Raw genomic sequence first — 18,620 nt, 5'->3', positions numbered from 1 at the left:
GCGTTAGTGAGACGGATGGGAGAGAAATACATGGGTAAAGGGTGGGAAATAGAGGTGGCTCGTGAGGTGTGAAATGTTGTGACTGACCCCTGTCAAACCTAATATGTGTCAGCCAGGTAGGGGTTCCCCGAGATTTTTCTAAATACTTCAAGGGTTCCTCCAAACAAAAAAGGTTGGAAATCACTGCCATAAACATTCGCATGCACTTTTAAAAAGAAAACAAAAACAGTTTAATGCAATCTAAATATTTTAATCATCTGTTTGAGACAACATCTAGTGAGAACAAACAACTCAATTAAACCTACTGTTCAGCAACTTTTACAACAAGTGGCTTGACCTAATTACAGAGCGGTGCTCATTGTTGATTGGTAGATAATGAAAGCAGGATTTTTACTACAGTGAAATGTGTGTCAGGGACTGAATGTAGCCTATGAAGCTTAAGTAAGAAAACCAAGTGGATAAAGACTACAATAATGAATATAGAGTGAACCAGTAATATAATTGGACATAAAATACGGTCTTTCATATCCTGTTAGGCTGTCGTGCAGTGACAAGAGCATACCCTAAAAGCAGCAGCTCCACTTACCCCATATATTCTACCTATATAATTAAAATCTATATAGCTATGGGAAGTATATTTCAGCTCCGGAGACCCCATGGTGGCTAAGATACAAACAGGAGAAGTTGCAGCCGGTTAATTCCCGGTATTTAAATCCCTCCAATCAGATGGCCCAATATGAAGCCGCCAACAGATGGTTTTCCTATTGGCCCCCGTAATGCGGGAGATGGTGCCCCCTGAAGGGAACGCTCCCAGCGGCACCTTAAGTATTCTGTGGAGTATCTTGTGAAGCACAGGGTCCCCAGAGCCGGAAATTAACACGGTTCCGCTCCAGAGACCCTGATAATGCACAGACAGACTGAGCACACAATTCAAATAACTAAAGGAGAACACACGGAATAGAAATGGCAGTGTGTGACAAAACAATACCAGCAGTTATATGAAAACATGAAGTCATGTTTAGAACAGGTTTTTCTCACGTCATTCAATAATTTGCTAATGGAATAGTATCTGTGTATTCAACAAAGCAAATTCAAGCAGCACATTACACTGCTAAATTCATACTAAAACCGTAAACAATATAAAGACCTAGAGAGCATTACATTAGGCCTGGGACATGGTGCAGGGAGCGGCGCTGGGCAGCGCTGACGCTCATGCTCTCCTGCTCAAGCAGGAGATTTTTCTTGTCCCTGCATGAGCGTCAGCGAGCGCGCTTGTGTGCCGGGCGGGAGGCTTACGGGAGGCGGATCGGGAGGCGGGGCTAGCGCACCACGTCGCCGACGTGACGGACTGCCATTGGCTTCTGCCCGTCACGTGACCGGCCCTTCGCTTGCATGAGCGGCAAAATTTAAACTTGCCTGTCTCCTGCATTTCCACATGCGCCGTCTAAAGCCGCGCTGATAGGGATAATGTTTCCCCTCAGCGCGGTCTTTTTGACCATGTCCGAGGCCTTACAAAGCAGTCATTTTTTCCGACTTACAAAAGGTAAGCAACGTGAACTAATGAGGGAACTGGGAATGGTCATCAAACAGCTACAAGGACACCTCCATCTTGAAGTACAACCACAAGACAAATACTACATTCAAATGTAATGGCTATAATCATGTGGCATACAAATATGCGACTATTTCAAAGCACTGCAAACAGCATTAAATGCCATAATACAATGTTTCTTCAAGACTAAATTATCTCCTTATGCTAAAAAAAAACCCTAGCTGTGGATGAGCTCACTCATCCTCTCAAGTCCTTATCCACTTCCATGTAACTCATTGACTAATATTTATGCGCACTCCAAAGAATGCATTCATGTTCTCATCCACATTCATTATTTACATTTACTTGCTTTCTGACACTTAATAATTCCATATTTCAACACTGTTGATACGGACAAGGCTACTGGAGAACAGTCTGGTGGTGACCTTTCTGATCCCAGACGAGCCACCGGCAGAGGGCCTGAAGGCTCACTATGGACCTGACTAAAGAATCCCCTACAATATTGATCACTGCTCAGGCTTAAAATGTGCAGCCATTTCTTAAGTTCCATCGCCATATTGAGCATTGCACTGAACATGCACCTTTTGCACAACAAAATTCTCCACAAATGTTTTTTTTTTTTAAACATATTTAGGAATTTACTTATGAGGTGTTGCTATGCTTCACACAAAGTGTGGGCATTATCGTTTTGTAATAGTGTATTGGCAAGCAGAAATACAATTTTTTTTTTATAATTGATCAAGTTTACCAGATAACCAATACTTAGAGTACTTAGGACTACATATCATTTGGCCATTCCCAACAACTCAGGCCTTAACACAAAACAAAGATAGGCATGAGATCTTGAATCTTTCCTTCGTGGATTTGGGTTGGTTCAGCAGATTGGCAATGCTTTAAGATAACGGGTCTTGCATTGGGGAACCAATTACTCCCATAACAAAACTTTACAGCAGCATCAGCAGAAGGGATTTAGCAAATCAAATGCAAATTCTGTCTGATGCTTTTATGACAATTTCAGTATATGGCTCGATATTTACATGGTAAATCTGTTTTTTCAACTATCCAAGCTCAATACAATTTTAATTTCCTGTCCAAATCAAAAACCCAGCTTCTGCCGGGCAATAAAATGCTATTGGTTTTCATAATAAGTGCGTTTCTTCCAATGGGACAAAGCGCTGCATCACATTTGAAGCCAACCTTTAAAAAAATAAAAAAATAAAAATAAAATTATTATATATATATATATATATATATATAGAAGGAAAACATTTAAAGCTAGAAGAGAACATTACAAATATTAGACTATAGAAGGAACAGAGTATATCAGGGAAATGTAAATGCTGCACCTCTGAGGTTATGGTTCACTCAAATGCATAGGTGAAGAAGTAGGTATTGAGTCTGTTTTGAAAGATTTCCAGGGACGAGGCCTCTGGAACCGTACGAGGCAGAGTTTCCCAGGGTGGTTCCACACAACTATTTAAATATATTGAAGAGCAGAAAATAATGCCTAGAATGTGACAATTGTGTACAATGCAAAAAAAATGCAGCGCTACAGGTAAAATGTTGATCCAAATATTGCCCTGGAGCACCTGCTTCCTGTGTATTGCAGCTCACACCCGGCTGAACGCAGGAAACATTTCAGACAAGCTCTAAATCCCTTCATTCCTTTTCCATAGCTCCTGAAAAGTTGTCAACACAACATTAAAACAAATATCCCTTGTCACGTAGAATTACAGGACCTATTTTATTTTTTTAACACATTGATTCTTGAAGAAAAAATGCAAATCTACACCCCGGTAATCAGATTTGGTTTATTTATACGGGTAAAAAATACTTTCTAATGAAGAAGAGATCGGAGGATGCCATACAGATACGCAAATCCCAGGCAATCATAGAAGTAGCCATATTGGTCCATATGAATACTAGAATTACTGCAAAGGCTCCAATACTGTACTTCTCTTAAAAGAATGAACACGAGCTCTCAATAATTGACATCTGATGAACAGACTTGTGAAAGCTCGTACTGGTCCATTAAATGCTGCCAAGTGCCCCACGCCCCATACCTTATGAAAATCGCTTTAATACGGTAGCACTGTACCTTGGAATGAGACGCCTAAGTGATTTTTTTACAACACTAAGATTCATGGCACAGTTTAACACACATCAGTATGTTATAATGCCTATGATAAATGGCATAGTGCATTCAATTTGCAGTGATGTATGTCTGAAAGCATCATAAAAACACGGAAGGGTTTTTGTTTGTCCACTGAATAGATATGCTAAATGCATGCAGAGTGAGTCTTTGCCATTGTGCTTTCATTGTATTTTGTGTAATTATTTCCTGTGGGCCGCAGTGAGATCATGCAGTTGCACAGCTCATAAAATCAGCCACTTTTTATACTTCTACAACATGCAACTTTTCACCTGATAAAACACTGCTCGGTATTTGTTGTGCATTCACTTGTCATCCACTGAGCAGCATGTACTCCAGGATGTTCCAACGAGTCTGTCATTATTGTGTTAGAGAGTGATGCAGATCCATAAAATGGCCAATAATCTTGAGCAAATGTAACAAACACACACGCAAGCCTCAATAGAAACCATGTAATTCACCTCAGTTTACTGTATAATAAAAAGCATCTAATACATTTAAAAAAAATGGTATTTACCCTGTAAGATTCAGGCAGGGCCTGCAGAGATTGCAGAGCAATGAATCACACTGAACACCACACTTCTATTCTGCTGTCCAATTTAAAAGGCTCAAGTCCATGTCTTCTTTACTGATGGGCAGAGAACAGTGCAATAAACCTTGGTGAATAAGTGATAGTGGTAGGATTTGTGTGTTACAGTAATCTACACACACAAAAAACAAAGCACTTTTTCCTTTTAGAACCAACGGATTAAAAATAAACAGTATATAAAAAGCAAACAAATGTTTTACATTTTAAGACAACCTGTGTAATAGAGTTGTCCATTTATTACTGCACAAAAAAAAAGTGCAAAATTGTTTTTTGTCGAGCACATATACTTTATCGTTAGGCAAGATAAGATATAAAATATATATTAATCGGAACAAAATAGCAAGCTTTTTATTGCCTGTTCTATATATTTTACTATGATCGAGCTTAAAGAGGCCATCCAAGCAGTTTAAAAATATTTTGTTTTAATATATGCACAATTAGATCACCTTTATTGAAAACTAATTACCTAAGCTGCCAATCGATTCGTTCTCCCGTGATCAATCAACAAATTCCTGCTTCCCAAGGTTCACTATGCGGCTACCTTTGTTTCAAATCAATCCTTCAGTCAGTAACTCAGCAGCTACAATGTATTATATTACTACAGTGACATTATCTATTGCTACAGTTAACAGCTCAAACTGCTGGGAACATTGGCAACAAATGATCACAAACAGGAAAGTGTTACACTGCTGGGGAGATGGCAAAAACCTGCTATTAAAAAAAAAAAATATCAAAGGATGCTCTGTATGTATGTATGTATGTATGTATGTATGTATGTATGTATGTATGTATGTATGTATGTATGTATGTATGTGTGTGTGTGTGTGTGTGTGTGTGTGTGTGTGTGTGTGTGTGTATGTGTGTATGTATGTCTATTTATATAGCACCATCAACGCACAAAGCGCTTCACAGTAGTAATACACGTGACAATCATAAAATACCAAATACTACAAATAACAGATCATGGGAATAAGCACTTCAGACATAAAAGTAACATTTAGGAAGAAGAGTCCCTGCTCCAAAGAGCTTCCAATCTAATTGGTAGGAGAAACATACAGATACAGTAAGAGAACATACTGGTAAGTGCATCTGCAAGGTGCCAAGCTTTATGTATCAGGTGTATAGTCATATGCTTCGGTAACCAGGTGTGTTTTAAGGTGGAACAAATATACATTCACCACGCTTCTCTGTGTAAGGAGCATGCTGCTGGTGAAAGGATTGGCCATACATATGTGAAAAAACAGAAAGTGTTTGAAGGCGAGTCTTAAAGGTGGATAGAGAGGGTGCTAGTCGGGTATTGAGGGGAAGGGCATTCCAGAGGTGTGGGGCATTCAGTGAGTAAGGTTTAAGGCGGGAGAGGGCTTTAGATACAAAAGGGGGTAGAGAGAAGACATCCTTGAGCAGAATGCAAGAGTCAGGATACAGAATCTCATTAAAAATGGAATGAAGAGTTACATTTAAAAAATAAAAAGTTGATAAGTGTCACAGGAGACCAGGACTATCACACCAGGGATCAATTCGCCCGACAGAAATAGAATTTATCAAATTCATTAATTGGAAAAATAAATATTCACTAATGTTTACAAGTACACCACACATGAAACTGGGGTGCAGGGTGAAGGGACCACCCTAAAGAGATTTTCCCCGTTCTTTCTTCCTGCAGGGTCCTCTGCAGCTTCTCCCAGTTACTCACAGCGTCTTCCCAGCTGCTTCAGCTAAAGAAATCTGAGCTCACAGCTATAGCTGAGCTGATCTACATAGTTACATAGTAGATGAGGTTGAAAAAAGACCTAGAACTTGATGGACCTATGGACCCATCTAGCTATGGTCTCCCTCCTCCCAGGTGTTTGCAATTATGACCCAGCCCCGATTGGTGGGTGGAAATGCAACAAACACAGTTACATGCAAAAAGTTACTTTGAAAGATCACAGACCACTTTGCAACATTCCAGCTGAATATAACATTAACCCCTGGTTCCTGAATAGCTGGAACCAGGCCTACAATATAGATATAGATACACACACACACAAACATAATACAGATGTATTACGGACAGGTAGGGGTAATGGCAGACAAGTACTATCTAATACTACAGAACAGATTTATTTTAAATAAAGAAGCTTGGATTACTTCTTTAAAATATGCCTATTTTGCCCAAGTACAAGATTATTTTGTATTTCTTAATTCAAAAACATGCTTATTTTTACTGCATTATTCTTAGGTTATTTCACCAGAAACTTTTGGGAGACATTCGTATTGAAGATATTTCAACAAAAATCTGGTCGTTTATATACAGTACACCCCGATTATTATTTTCACATGTAAATAATTAATGGAGGTCCAGTATATTTTCTCTGTACAACACCTCTGGCAGGAACCAAGGCCTAAGAGGTAAAAGTGCACGCACCATAACTGAAATGTGCAATGCTTCTCCGAGAAGAAAATAGTAATTAGGTGTGCCAAGATGGCATACATCAGCACTGCGGCACTTCTATAAACAGATTAAAACATGGCCAGACAGCCATTACTCAGAGAAAGTCATAGAAGATCATTGGCACATGGGCTCCATCGGTTAATTCGGAGAACTGTATAAAGCGCCAACAGAACTATTAGCAATAAATGTCGAAACAAAAGGAGGGCTGAGGGCAAACGAGGAAACACCAATTCCTTTGCAAAAAGTCATCACTGAACACAAACCATACATTCGGTATTGAAGCTCAAACACTCAATGATCTGTCAAAACAAGCTGAATCTTGCAATAATACCTACAGATAATGTGTGATTAATGTGCCATGCTTCATGACAGAGGGGTAAAAGTCAGTCAGTTTAAGAGGGCACTTTCAAATCATGATACGGACATCACACGAACGGGGTAATTAAAGGATGGCAAAGCAGCCCCAAAACTTGAGAGAAAAAATAAAATAAAAAACATACTGCAAAAATCTAAGTGTGCTGAATAAGTAACTACGTATTTGCTCAACCCACAAATTGCCAGGTAATCCACTTGTATCTGTGACACTTGTCATTATCTGATGTTGTAGATAAACAGGACACCTCATGCCTCGGCGCTGGAAATTCTAGCTATTGAGAATCCCTGTGCAGATTGGATGATGGTTATACATTTTCGTTTTCTTCCGTATATTGGCAGCTCAGCGCTTTAACGATTTTAATTAGTAGCAGGGAAACCAAATGCACCATCTGTTAGTGACACACAGCTGCCCTTTTGGCATCAACAATGTGAACTGCTTCAAAGGCCACATTTCAGGGACAGCAAAAGTACCTGTGCTTTGAAAAATGGGCTGATGATTTATGAGTTATGGTGGGAAAAAAAGTGACAAAAAAGCTCCACCATACAGTACTACACAACTTTTCAACACAGCCCGAGTTTACATGCAAAGCCAGTATAACCACCCTGGCACTGGAGAGACTTAAACGGTCGAAACAGCTGTCCGAGGAGGTTTTACTGGCTATGCACTTCTTTAACCCAAGCTGTGCTGCAAAGCTGTGAAATAGCGCAGGCATAAGCTTATAGGGGTCCATGTCAAAATGGATTTGAAGCAAAAGGCAACACTGTGTGCTCATGTGCCTGTAATTTCCCAGAATCCCTTGCTGCAGTGGAAGCACGCTGTATGCTAGGAGATAATGGGGAAAAGCCGAGTTGCAGACCTGTGAGACGTGAATGTGCTCACCAGTGAAATTTACAGTTACTGCTCATGACTTAGGCTACGTCCATAGAGGTGGGGGGAGCCGCGCCGAGCCGTGGGGACGCTCCGCGATGAGCCCCCTCATCCTCAATGAGGATGTCTTGAGAGGGGGCTCCCTTGAGCGTCCGCAGGCGTGCTGAGGCGCTGGGATTTTCAGCCGATAGCAGAGCCTGTTTCTCAGCGCGCTGTCGGCTGAAAACACCCAATCAGCGCGAAGCAGCGTCATGACGTCGACGCTTCGTGGGCTATTGGCCCAGCGACGTCACTGCCCCACCTGACTGGAAACAAAATGAAGTCAAGGCGCAACTTGTTACTATCAGAATGTAACAGCATTCACAGCGAGTGCGGTTACTCCATTTGTATTAGCTAGTAAAGTACTGTACAGACTATTCCAGGGACGGCCACGTGCAGTCCTCAAGTACCACCAACAGGTCAGGTTATAAGAATATCCCTGCTTCAGCACAGGTGGCTTAATCAGTACATTGAATATATTTAAAGAGTGCAGACCATGTACACATAGCCTTTCATAGTATTTTGTTTTGAGTCCAAGGAAGCCAACTGTATTAAGTGATTTTATAAAACTGCTGAGGGTTTTCCCACAAAAACATCTCACAATGTTGAATCTCAACCTACCAGTGTCTTGCTGCCTCAAGTCTATGCCCGCGATTACAGTTGCTCCGCGCGTCAGAGCGCATGACATCACGCGCACCTGCCGCTCGTGCAAAACCTGCACGGAGGTCCGGGGAGGCGTGGCATCATGTGAACGGAGCGCCCTCATTGGCTGAACCGCGTATGTGACACGGCGTTGCGATACAAAGAAAATTCTTTGTCTTGCCGACAATCGCTCGCGCAGTTGCGCTCTCTATGGGCAGCCCCTATGAGAAGAGGCTTGCACGCGCGCCGTCGCTACCACCATAATCAAGGCCTTAGTATCACATTATGGATATGTTGTGTACGTGAGCTGAAGTGGAAGTTCTAGTCACAGAAACTAGGCACCTTAATGTGTATGCATGTACGCATGCACTCACACACACATTTAAAAGCAAATCAAGTGATCCCACTCCCCTTGTACACGGCACATAATCTGAAGGTTGGGTAGGCTAAAGCTACATTTGGCTTCCTGAAATGGTAATTTCTTTGATATTTTGAATGGTCTTAATTGAGCAGAGCGATTCTATGCTTGCACATTGATTACAAACAATATTTGTTAGACCATCTAGAGCAGGCCTGCACAACTCCAGTTCGAGGGCTGCAAACAGGCCAGGTTTTCAGGATATCCCTACTTCAGCACAGCTGGCTCAATTAGTGGCTCAGTATGACTTACCTCTAATTAAGCCAGCTGTGCTGAAGTAGGCATATCCTGAAAACCTGGCCTGTTTGCAGCCCTCGAGAACTGGAGTTGTGCAGGCCTGCTCTAGATCTTCTATGAAATGCAGATAAGATATATCCGTTTATCAAGTAGAAACGGTGTGCTTGTTTTAGGAGTCCATGTGTTATTAATCCCCCAAAAATTCTACGCACTAGATTTTACAATGAACGAATAATGGCACACTGTGTTCCACAAAGCAAACTAACTGGTATAAAACACACAAGTTGCATGTGTGCCTCACTGTCTAAATTACTGTGATTCCCAATGTGCCACAATGACATCTGGTAACAAAAAGGTCCACGATCAAACAGTCCCATTTACTAATTACCCACAGCTTAGAATGGAAAATAAAACGCGAGTCCTGCATATTTGAGTCCGAATTACACAACATATTTTAGTTAAGGGCTTAGTGGGATTTAGTAGAAAGGAATAGGACTACTCTAAGCCTTAATGATTTAAAGAATGTCTTCCGATGCAGAACTTTGTTCAACTTCAGGGATTTATCAAACGACATGCACATTTGTGATGGATTTTAGAGATGAATTAAAGCAGGTCTTTTCTGTATAGCAACATAGAGTAAATAAAAAGATCACATGTCTCAGACAGGTCTGCAACATTGCTTTTCACCATTATCTCTTTGCGTACAGTGCTTCCACTGCAGCAAGGGATTCTGGGAAATGAAATGCAAATGAGCAGTGTGTCACCTTTTGCATCTAATCCATTGTAACATGGAGCCCTTAAAACCTATGCCTGCCATATTACAGCAGAATTGTATAGCAGCAGAATTACCAAATTAAATGTATCTATATTTAAAAAAATGAGCTTTGAACTGCATTAAAAAATAAATTAAAAAAAGTACTTTTACGCTCTATTAAAAAATGTGTACCTTCTTAAGTCCGTTAACCTACTACTTTTTATAAGGGCTTCAGCCAAACATGTTCCCATATAACTAAAGGCTTTGTAGTCTAGGTAATTTATATGCTCATTAAACATTTTTTTTTTAAAGAGCAAAAATGATGCTGACCATTATAAATGTAAGTACAATTTAAACTCAGCGTTTCTCCTCAAACAACATGTCTGGGAGGAACCTTTGCTACTGCACATGACGAGAGCCCTTCCTAATGTGTCAGCCGACAGCAGATTTAAGAAAATGGCAACAGCTGATCCTGACTGAGGAATAAGTTCATACACGCGGCAAGAGTTTGTCAATCATCTTGCAATACATCGGTACCCCATACTCCATACTCCATGAGAATCAAAAATGCATTAGTGCACGAGTGGCCAACTCCAGCCCTCAAGGGCCCCCAACAGGTCAGGTTTTCACGGCAGGAGCTCAGATTCAGGGAGCGGGAGATATAAATTTTCTGCCTCTAGCTGGGCGCACCTCCCTCCTCCCGAGCCGGCCAAAAGTTAACCACAAAAAACCCAAGACACACACAGCTTCCCTCCCTGCTCCCCTCCACTCACACTCACACACAGGCAAATACACACACGGGGGGGGGGGGGAGGTGAATCGGAACGGGGATCGGAGCAGAGGGGGGAAATCGGATCGGGGGGACGGGGGATCGGAGCAGAGGGGGAACACGGATTGGCTCCCTTGCGTGTCACGTGATACTCTCCGAAACTACGAGCTCCTTGTAGCTCCGGCTGGCTGACGCGTCACAGCACGCAGTCAGCCACGCCGGAAGGAGCCAGTGGGGACCTCCAGAACGGAGGCAAGCAGCTGGTGGCCCGCGCGCGCCACCGGCCGCAGCGGGACCAAGGCCTTAGACCCTTACATACCCCCTTTTATAAACATATTTTTCTGTATTTATTTACAATGCTTGTGTTTTATATGTAATCTACTGCATATTGTGGTGTATACTCTGGGTTTTAGGTGCCATTGTTGAACATGTCCAGTATATTCTTTATACCGAGGATTCCCTCAGGTACGTCTTGTGGGGGATTGCATTGTACTTTGGAGGTTTCTAGTATGAAACGGCAGGGGTGCGTAAACTTTTTAGCCTGCTCCCCCCTGCCCATATCTTGTCACCGGCGTTTCTGACGTCACAACGTCATGTTGTGCCATTTGGCGCCACACTGCCAGAAGCCACCGGAGATCAGATAAGGGAACCTGGAGGCCTGGCGGGCAATCGCCCGGCATTTAATTTAAATGCTTTGGGGAAGAGCGTGGGGCTATCAGCACCTCGCCCCCACTCAGCCAATCTTGCACCCCTATACTACTGACATGCAAACACTGCTGCGCCTCATTCTACTTCCACTCTTTGAATAGGGTTGCCAGGCGGCTTGTCCAAAAATACTGGACACAGTGGTAAAAGATGCGACCCCCCCCACAATACATATAACAATATACCCCCATGCCCCCAATACATAAAAATATACCCCTACACCCCATACATATAAAAATATAACCCCCACCTCCCCAATATATATATACAAAATACCCCCACCACCCCAATAAAATTCAGACAACTTGGGGATGGTGTCAAGTTGGGCCCGGTGGCTGTGGGGGGAGGGAGGGGGGAGGGGCACGGTGGCTGTGGAAGGGCAGAGGGGGGCCGGTGGCGGCAGAGAGGGGAGCCCGGACGGTGGATGTTGAGGGAGGCAGTGAATGTGGAGGGGGGGGCGGAGGCTGGTCAGAGCAGTTGCCGCCATGCCCAGCTCTCCCCCGCTGCAGGCTTCTCTCTCCCTGTCTGTCCCACGCAGGTGTCTGAGGCTGACACGCGCCGGGCCTCCGTCTCACGCCGGCGCCGACGTTAGAGGACCTGGCAACCCTATCTTTGGAACGCATTGCATATTCGGTTGAGTACACTAATTTCCTGTTTAGGTGGGGAATGTGAACAGACAAGCCCCTGATAAAGGGAGCACCCTTATAAACACTCAGAAGGATAGAGACAATATTTGAGCCTGTCCTTTTGGGCTTCCAGTAATCTCATCAACTGGGCCTGAGGCCATGTGCAGTGACCAAGACTATTGTTCCCTCCAAGACCAAGACTGATTGAGGCTGGGAAGAAGGCAGCAGTTCTATCCCAACCCCAGAGTTAGTTATGCCGGAACTGATGGCCTTTGTAAAAGCTGTGTGTTACCGGGGTGGTGCCTGCGTGGCTGTCTTAGTGTGAGCATTTTTCAAGACAGTTCCCTCACCTGCAGGAATCCCCTTTTGTTCCAGTACCTAAAAGGCAAGCAACGGCAGCACCTTTCTTGAGCCAGATTAGGTGTTCCCTGTTAACCCCGTGTGCCGGTAACATTGTTGTGCTGCTCTGTACTGTGTGATTTACTGTTGGCTTCGGCTAAATAAACCCCGGTTTATTAAACCCCTGTGTTGTCTGGTAATGTTACAATCCCTGGCAGTCCTATCAACGCAGAGCGTGACAAAACATTTTTACTTGCGCTTCATTTTTTCCAACTGTTCGAGTACATGTTCTGTACGTTTAGTGTATATTTTACTCTCACAATACAACCATAATGAATTTAAACGGATGATAAGTATAGAAGTGGAATCTTTGCCAATGCATATTACAATACTTATGCCTCAGACGCTCCAGGAAATACACAGACAGTTAAGTATTCAGCATTGTATGAGTGGTAATGAGTCAAGATGATCTGAAAGACTCACCACTCCTTTGCACTGTGTAAGTATTCATTTGAAAAGGATTTTTTTAGTATCTCTACTTCCATAAATAAGCGAGATTTTGTTGCAAAAATATATTATTCCGCTCAAAGTCTTCAGTAAGCTTGATGGTGACAATTTAAAAACACTAAACACAAAAACTATTAAAAACACTGCACATTATAGTCTCATGTCATACTAAAACCACTGGAAACATTTGGAAAAAACAAGAGAAAGAACAAATCACACCAAATATAGACATGTCCACCTGTTCTTACTTTATCATTTTAGTGAAGCGGAGAAGGTAAAAATAGATTTCAAGTTTATTCCGGAATTGCTCAATTTGACCTTTCTACCATTCTGTTTTCCACATGATCTATGTCTGGAAGAAATACCTGTGGCAGGTCCTAATTTATATAGGGCCATATTTATTAAGTGGCACTATTACATAATACACCCTCCAGCACTGGAAGCCCCATTTGCCTGGATGGTCTGTTCTCTGGTATGTGTCTTGTGAAGATTGAGATAATGTGTGTGGCTATCATCACCTTCATTTTGGCCTAACCGCCATTTTGAGTGTTTGCTTGTATGTATGCTTATTTGTTTCATTCGTGTATGAACTGTGAATGTTTGATTCTGCAGAGTATCGCTTCTAGATGTAACTCGCCCTTGTGTAATTCCTACGAGGCATGCAAGAATTGAAAATGCAATCGTAAGAGGTTTTTCCTGCCTTAGATAATTCTGCTGACCTTAGGTTCTGTTATCTGACAGCTACAGTACACACAGGGCTGGACACAGTAACTCCCTTATGTCACAAGGTTAAGGGCGGCCCACATATATGGTATATAGGATAAGAATATAGCAATGTAAAGCATATTTATGTATCAACCAATATGTATTTTTGTATGTCATCATATTATTATTTATCTCTAAGCCAGCCCCCTTAAAGGGCGTATTACTCATTTTGAAATGTATAAAAATGTGATACCAAGCAATATGTTGGCAGAGGCATGAGTTCTTTTTGAATTCTCTCTCAAAAAGTGCCATGGTGCTGATAAACTCACCTGTTACTTTGAACCCTTGACTCATTGATTTTATTTCTACGCTTTGACAGTCTTAAAGATGCAATGGTCGGAATCACTGTACAAGATTGTGTCTTGTATAGGAAAGTCATGTTTATTTTAAAGCTACAAGTACTAAGCTTTTTGGAGTTGACTCACTTATCCTAAACATGGAATACAAAAGGCCGCAGACATGTCAGCGCTTAGGCGCTGACCCGCGCTGACGCTGGGCAGTGAACCCCTGCAACCGCAATGAGAGCGGCTTTAGCAGGAGATCGTGCACGCATCCGTAGGCGTGCGGAAGCGTACTGACTTTCACCCGACAGTCGGATTTTAGTTTGAGCGCCGAGTCCGCTCACGTGACTCCAAAGCAGCCAATGAGGAAGAGGTGAGTGAAGCAGGGGGATAGATGTTGACAGGGGAGAGACAGGCTGCCAGCGGGGTGGGCAAGTTGATGCTCAGGGGGGTTGATGCCCCGCGTCCTGCCTCGCAAGTGTGCTCACAGCCTTGCCGGCCAGGCCAGGCAAAAGCTCCTGCTTGCACAGCGTGAGCGCGGCTCGGCACGAGAGGCATGAGTATGGACATGGCCTAAGACTGCTTTGCCCTGTGCTAGGAAAAAAGCACAGCAGAGACCGACACTCCACAGGTCAACTAGAGATGGGATAGACCTACTGGGTTGCTCTGGTGAAAACAGAATTCAGATCAAATTAACACACGGAACCAACAATATTTAAATTTCTTCAAATACTGCTATTCATCTAATTGATATCCCCACATATCATTATGGTCCTCTATCTTAGGCCAGGTCCCCGTGGGCGCTGCAGTGACAAGAGCCGCCCCTCAATGGGGCCGGGCCCACTACAAGGGAAAATTGAGCTCAATACTGACAACGAGTGCGGTGGCCACGCTCCCGGCGGTCCAGCCAATGAGGGTGAACCTGTCGGGTGACATGGGTGACATGGGTGCCAGTGATAGTTTTCCTTTGGATGGGCTTTTTTTTTTTTAACGTATATATTTTTTATTTTTCAGGAAACAAGGCAACATAAAAAGGGGGGAAGGGAATGGGGGGGAGGGGGGCACAGAAAATAAAAGGGTTATGGGGTGGGTGGGGGGTAGGGCGGTGGGGTAACATCCATCACTGGCTTCATGCAAGAAGCAAACATTCCATGATACTTGTCACATCCTATGCTAGGTCTAGATCTACCTAACCTTTAGTAGTTGTTTCTGGTTTCCTTTCTATTTTATGGTTCCTATTGGGTTCTTCCATATGTAGGTCTCCCAGGGGTTCCATGTTGTCAAGAAGGTGTTGTATCTGTCGTGTATTAGGCTTGTAAGTCTCTCCATCGTCATTATATAATTTATCTTGTGCAATACCTCATTAATCGGGGGGGGGGGGGGGGTCGTTCTGTTTCCAATGTCTTGCGATTAGAGTTTTGGCTGCGGAGAGTATCTGCGTTATCAAAGTGTCTAATTTTCTTTCAAGTCCGTCGGTCGGTTTTAGTAGGAGCACTGTTTCTATGTCCCATGTTAGCTCTACCCCTGTTGTCCCTTCTATTAGGCGTCTAATTCTTCCCCAGAATAGGATGATTTGGGGGCAGGACCACCATATATGTTTAAATGTGCCTATTTGACCGCAATTGCGCCATCACATAGGGGAGGTTAGCGGGAAAAAGGAATGGAACCATCTGTGTAGGACTTTCAGGTTTGTTTCCCTGATCAGGGAGCATCGGGAAGCTTTAGCTATCCTTTCGTGGATGTCTGCCCAGTCCTCTTCCTCTAGGGGGTTTCCTATGTCGTGTTCCCAGTCTAGAATATTTTTGCTTGTTTGGTCATCATATTGTTTTAAAAGTACCTGATAGAGTTGGGCAATCGTCCCTTTATTGTATTGACCTCTTTGGAATAGGCTCTCAAAGTTGGTGAGTGGCCTGTTCCAAGTGTCACTTGGTTGAATTGAGGAAACGTAGTGGGCCAGTTGTATGTATTGGAATATTTGTGTGGTTGGGATATTATATTCCTCTCTCATTCCCATGAATGATTTAACTTTTCCTCCTTGCTGCATGTCTCCTAACTTAGAGAGCCCTTTCTCGTCCCATTGCTTAAAGATATTTGAGTTGTGAGCTGGTGTAAATTCGGGGTTGGATCCAATGGGTGTTAGGGGTGAGGGGATGGAGGAGATTTGCCTGTGTTTGCAGTTTTTATCCCAGATGTTTAGGGAGTGCAGTAAGACTGGGTGGGCTCTATAGGCTATTTGTCTGTTCCCCTTTTTACCCATAGAAGAGACGCTAACTCCTTTGTCCCTGCTTCCGCTCTCTCTATATCCACCCACTGCTTTTTCCCTGGGGCTGCGGACCAATAGATTAGTGGGCTTAGTCTAGCCGCTTCATAGTACTTTGCTAGGTCTGGTTGGCCCAGGCCACCTCTTGCCTGGGAGAGGGCCATCAGTTTCTTCTTTATCCTAGGTTTTCTACCGTTCCATATAAATTTAGTTATCTCTTTTTCCAAATCTCTAATTACATAGGTTGGAACCGTTACTGGGAGCACTTGGAATAGATAAAGTATTCTAGGTAATAGGTTCATTTTCACTGATATTATTTTACCTGTCCAAGATATCTGGTATCTTGACCAGGATTCCAGGTCTTTTTTCAGGTTTTTAATAAGATGCGGGTAGTTTGCTCTGTAAATATCATCGTACATTCTCATAATGTATATTCCTAGATATCTCATCTTGTCTGGCATCCATTTTATTGGGAATTTTTTCTTTAGTGCGCTTTCTAGTTCTTGAGGTATGTGTAGGCCTATAGCCTCTGATTTTATGTTGTTCACTTTAAAGTTTGAAAGTGTGCCAAATTCGTCTAGCGTGTCAAATAGGTTTTTTAATGAGGTATCTAGGTTAGTCAGAGAGAGTAAAGTGTCGTCCGCAAATAGCAACACTTTATATATGTTATTTCCTATAAGGACACCCTCTATCCCTTGGTTCTCTCGTATTCTTGAGGCTAATACCTCTATGCACAAAGCGAATAGCATTGGGGAGAGTGGACACCCTTGCCTGGTACCATTAGAACCTGTGAATGGTTCTGATGTGTAACCTGAGGTGCGAACTGTGGCTATTGGGTTGGAATATGGTGCCTTAATGCCTTTAATAAAGTTTACATGTAGGCCCATCTCTCTGAATACCCGGAACATAAAGGGCCAGGCCACTCGGTCAAAAGCTTTCTCAGCGTCTAACCCTAGAATCAGGGTAGGGCGTTGGTTTTTGTTACTGTTGTGGATAATGTTGATTACTCTCCTGATGTTATCACAGGCCTGCCGTTCTGGAGTGAACCCCACTTGGTCGGGGTGTACCAAGGAATTTAATACTCTGTTCAACCTGGTTGCTAAAATTTTGGCGAATAGTTTTATGTCTGTATTGATCAGAGAGATGGGCCTATAACTGGAGCATAACGTCGGGTCTTTTCCTTCCTTTGGTATTACAATGATAGAGGCCTTTAGGGACTCTTTTGGTGGTGCTTCTCCGTCTAGGATCTTATTGAACCAGCGGATGAGATATGGCTTCAACGTGTTCGAATTTCTTATAATAAAAATTAGTGAACCCGTCTGGGCCCGGGGCTTTGGAATTCTTGAGAGATTTAATGGCTGCTGAGACCTCCTCTGTTGTTATCGGGGTTCCTAGTTGGGCTGATTCTGATTCGTCTAGTTTGGCTTTGGATGGGCTTTTAATTACATTGTGACTATTTTTTTATACTCAGCTGTGTATGATTGTTTTGTAATTTATGTGGTTATAACTTTGCTACTGGTAAACAGTGATAAATAGGAGCAAAACAACTAAACAGGTGATCACTGTGAATATAGTGAAGTGATAATATAATAACACTTTAAATAACGTTTTAAAAAAATTAAGGTGCAAGAATCATACACATATACATGAATAGTGATATACCAAATGATGGTAACACAAAAATAATGAAATTTCACCCCCTGCTCAAACTCTCTGGTAGGATTAGTCTTCACTCGTCCCAAATGTTGCAGTAGATACACGAAATCCAGGGGGAGCATAAAAGGAGAAACACACAAAGGCACACAAAATCTAAGTGCAGAAGAATTGCAGGGTGGACAATATTCAGCGCCAAATCTTGACTCGTATAAAGTGTCTACTTACAAACTGTAAGAGTTGTAACAGCAATAGGGAGGCTAAGGCAGTCAATCCATGGTGGGTATCAGCTCAGGGTCCTCAAAAGAAAGACGACCACAGTACTCAAGATGATATACCCCAAATGTAGAGAGAGAGTGAGAGAGGAAAACACTGCATAGCAGAGATCAACCAGGTATAAAAATGTTAATCTAAATGATAAAATGCGCACTTACAATGTGTCAATTAAAATCGGGCATATCACACTTCAATAGTGTATAAGAGAGACCGTCGGCAAGCCAGCTCACCGTTGCGTGGCTCCCGATAGACCTCAGTCTCCAGCCCCTGCTCCGTCGCGTCACCGCAAGACCGGGCGTCTGACGTCAGATCCGGTTGCATTCCAGTGGCAACCCAGCTTCCCGCGGTTCCTCTCCAGACTGCTCCAGAGAGAGAGGAA

General features: G+C 42.9%; 1 protein-coding gene across 14 annotated transcripts in view; it reads right to left on the bottom strand.

The window, feature by feature from the left end:
* CDK17 (cyclin dependent kinase 17) overlaps positions 1 to 18,620 on the bottom strand; it is a 170,706-nt gene that overhangs the window by 75,267 nt on the left and 76,819 nt on the right. The window contains exon 4 of one of the 14 annotated variants that reach the window (XM_075600560.1): positions 4,222 to 4,332. The exons of the other annotated variants lie outside the window; for them this stretch is intronic. The gene's annotated coding sequence lies outside the window, so the exon portion shown is untranslated. The remainder of the gene's footprint in view (positions 1 to 4,221; positions 4,333 to 18,620) is intronic. 14 annotated transcript variants of the gene reach the window in all.

Source organism: Ascaphus truei, chromosome 5 (assembly GCF_040206685.1).
Source record: "Ascaphus truei isolate aAscTru1 chromosome 5, aAscTru1.hap1, whole genome shotgun sequence".
Lineage (NCBI taxonomy): Eukaryota > Metazoa > Chordata > Amphibia > Anura > Ascaphidae > Ascaphus > Ascaphus truei.
The sequence above is the reverse complement of the archived record's forward strand: the minus strand, read 5'-3'. Positions and strand labels throughout refer to the sequence as shown.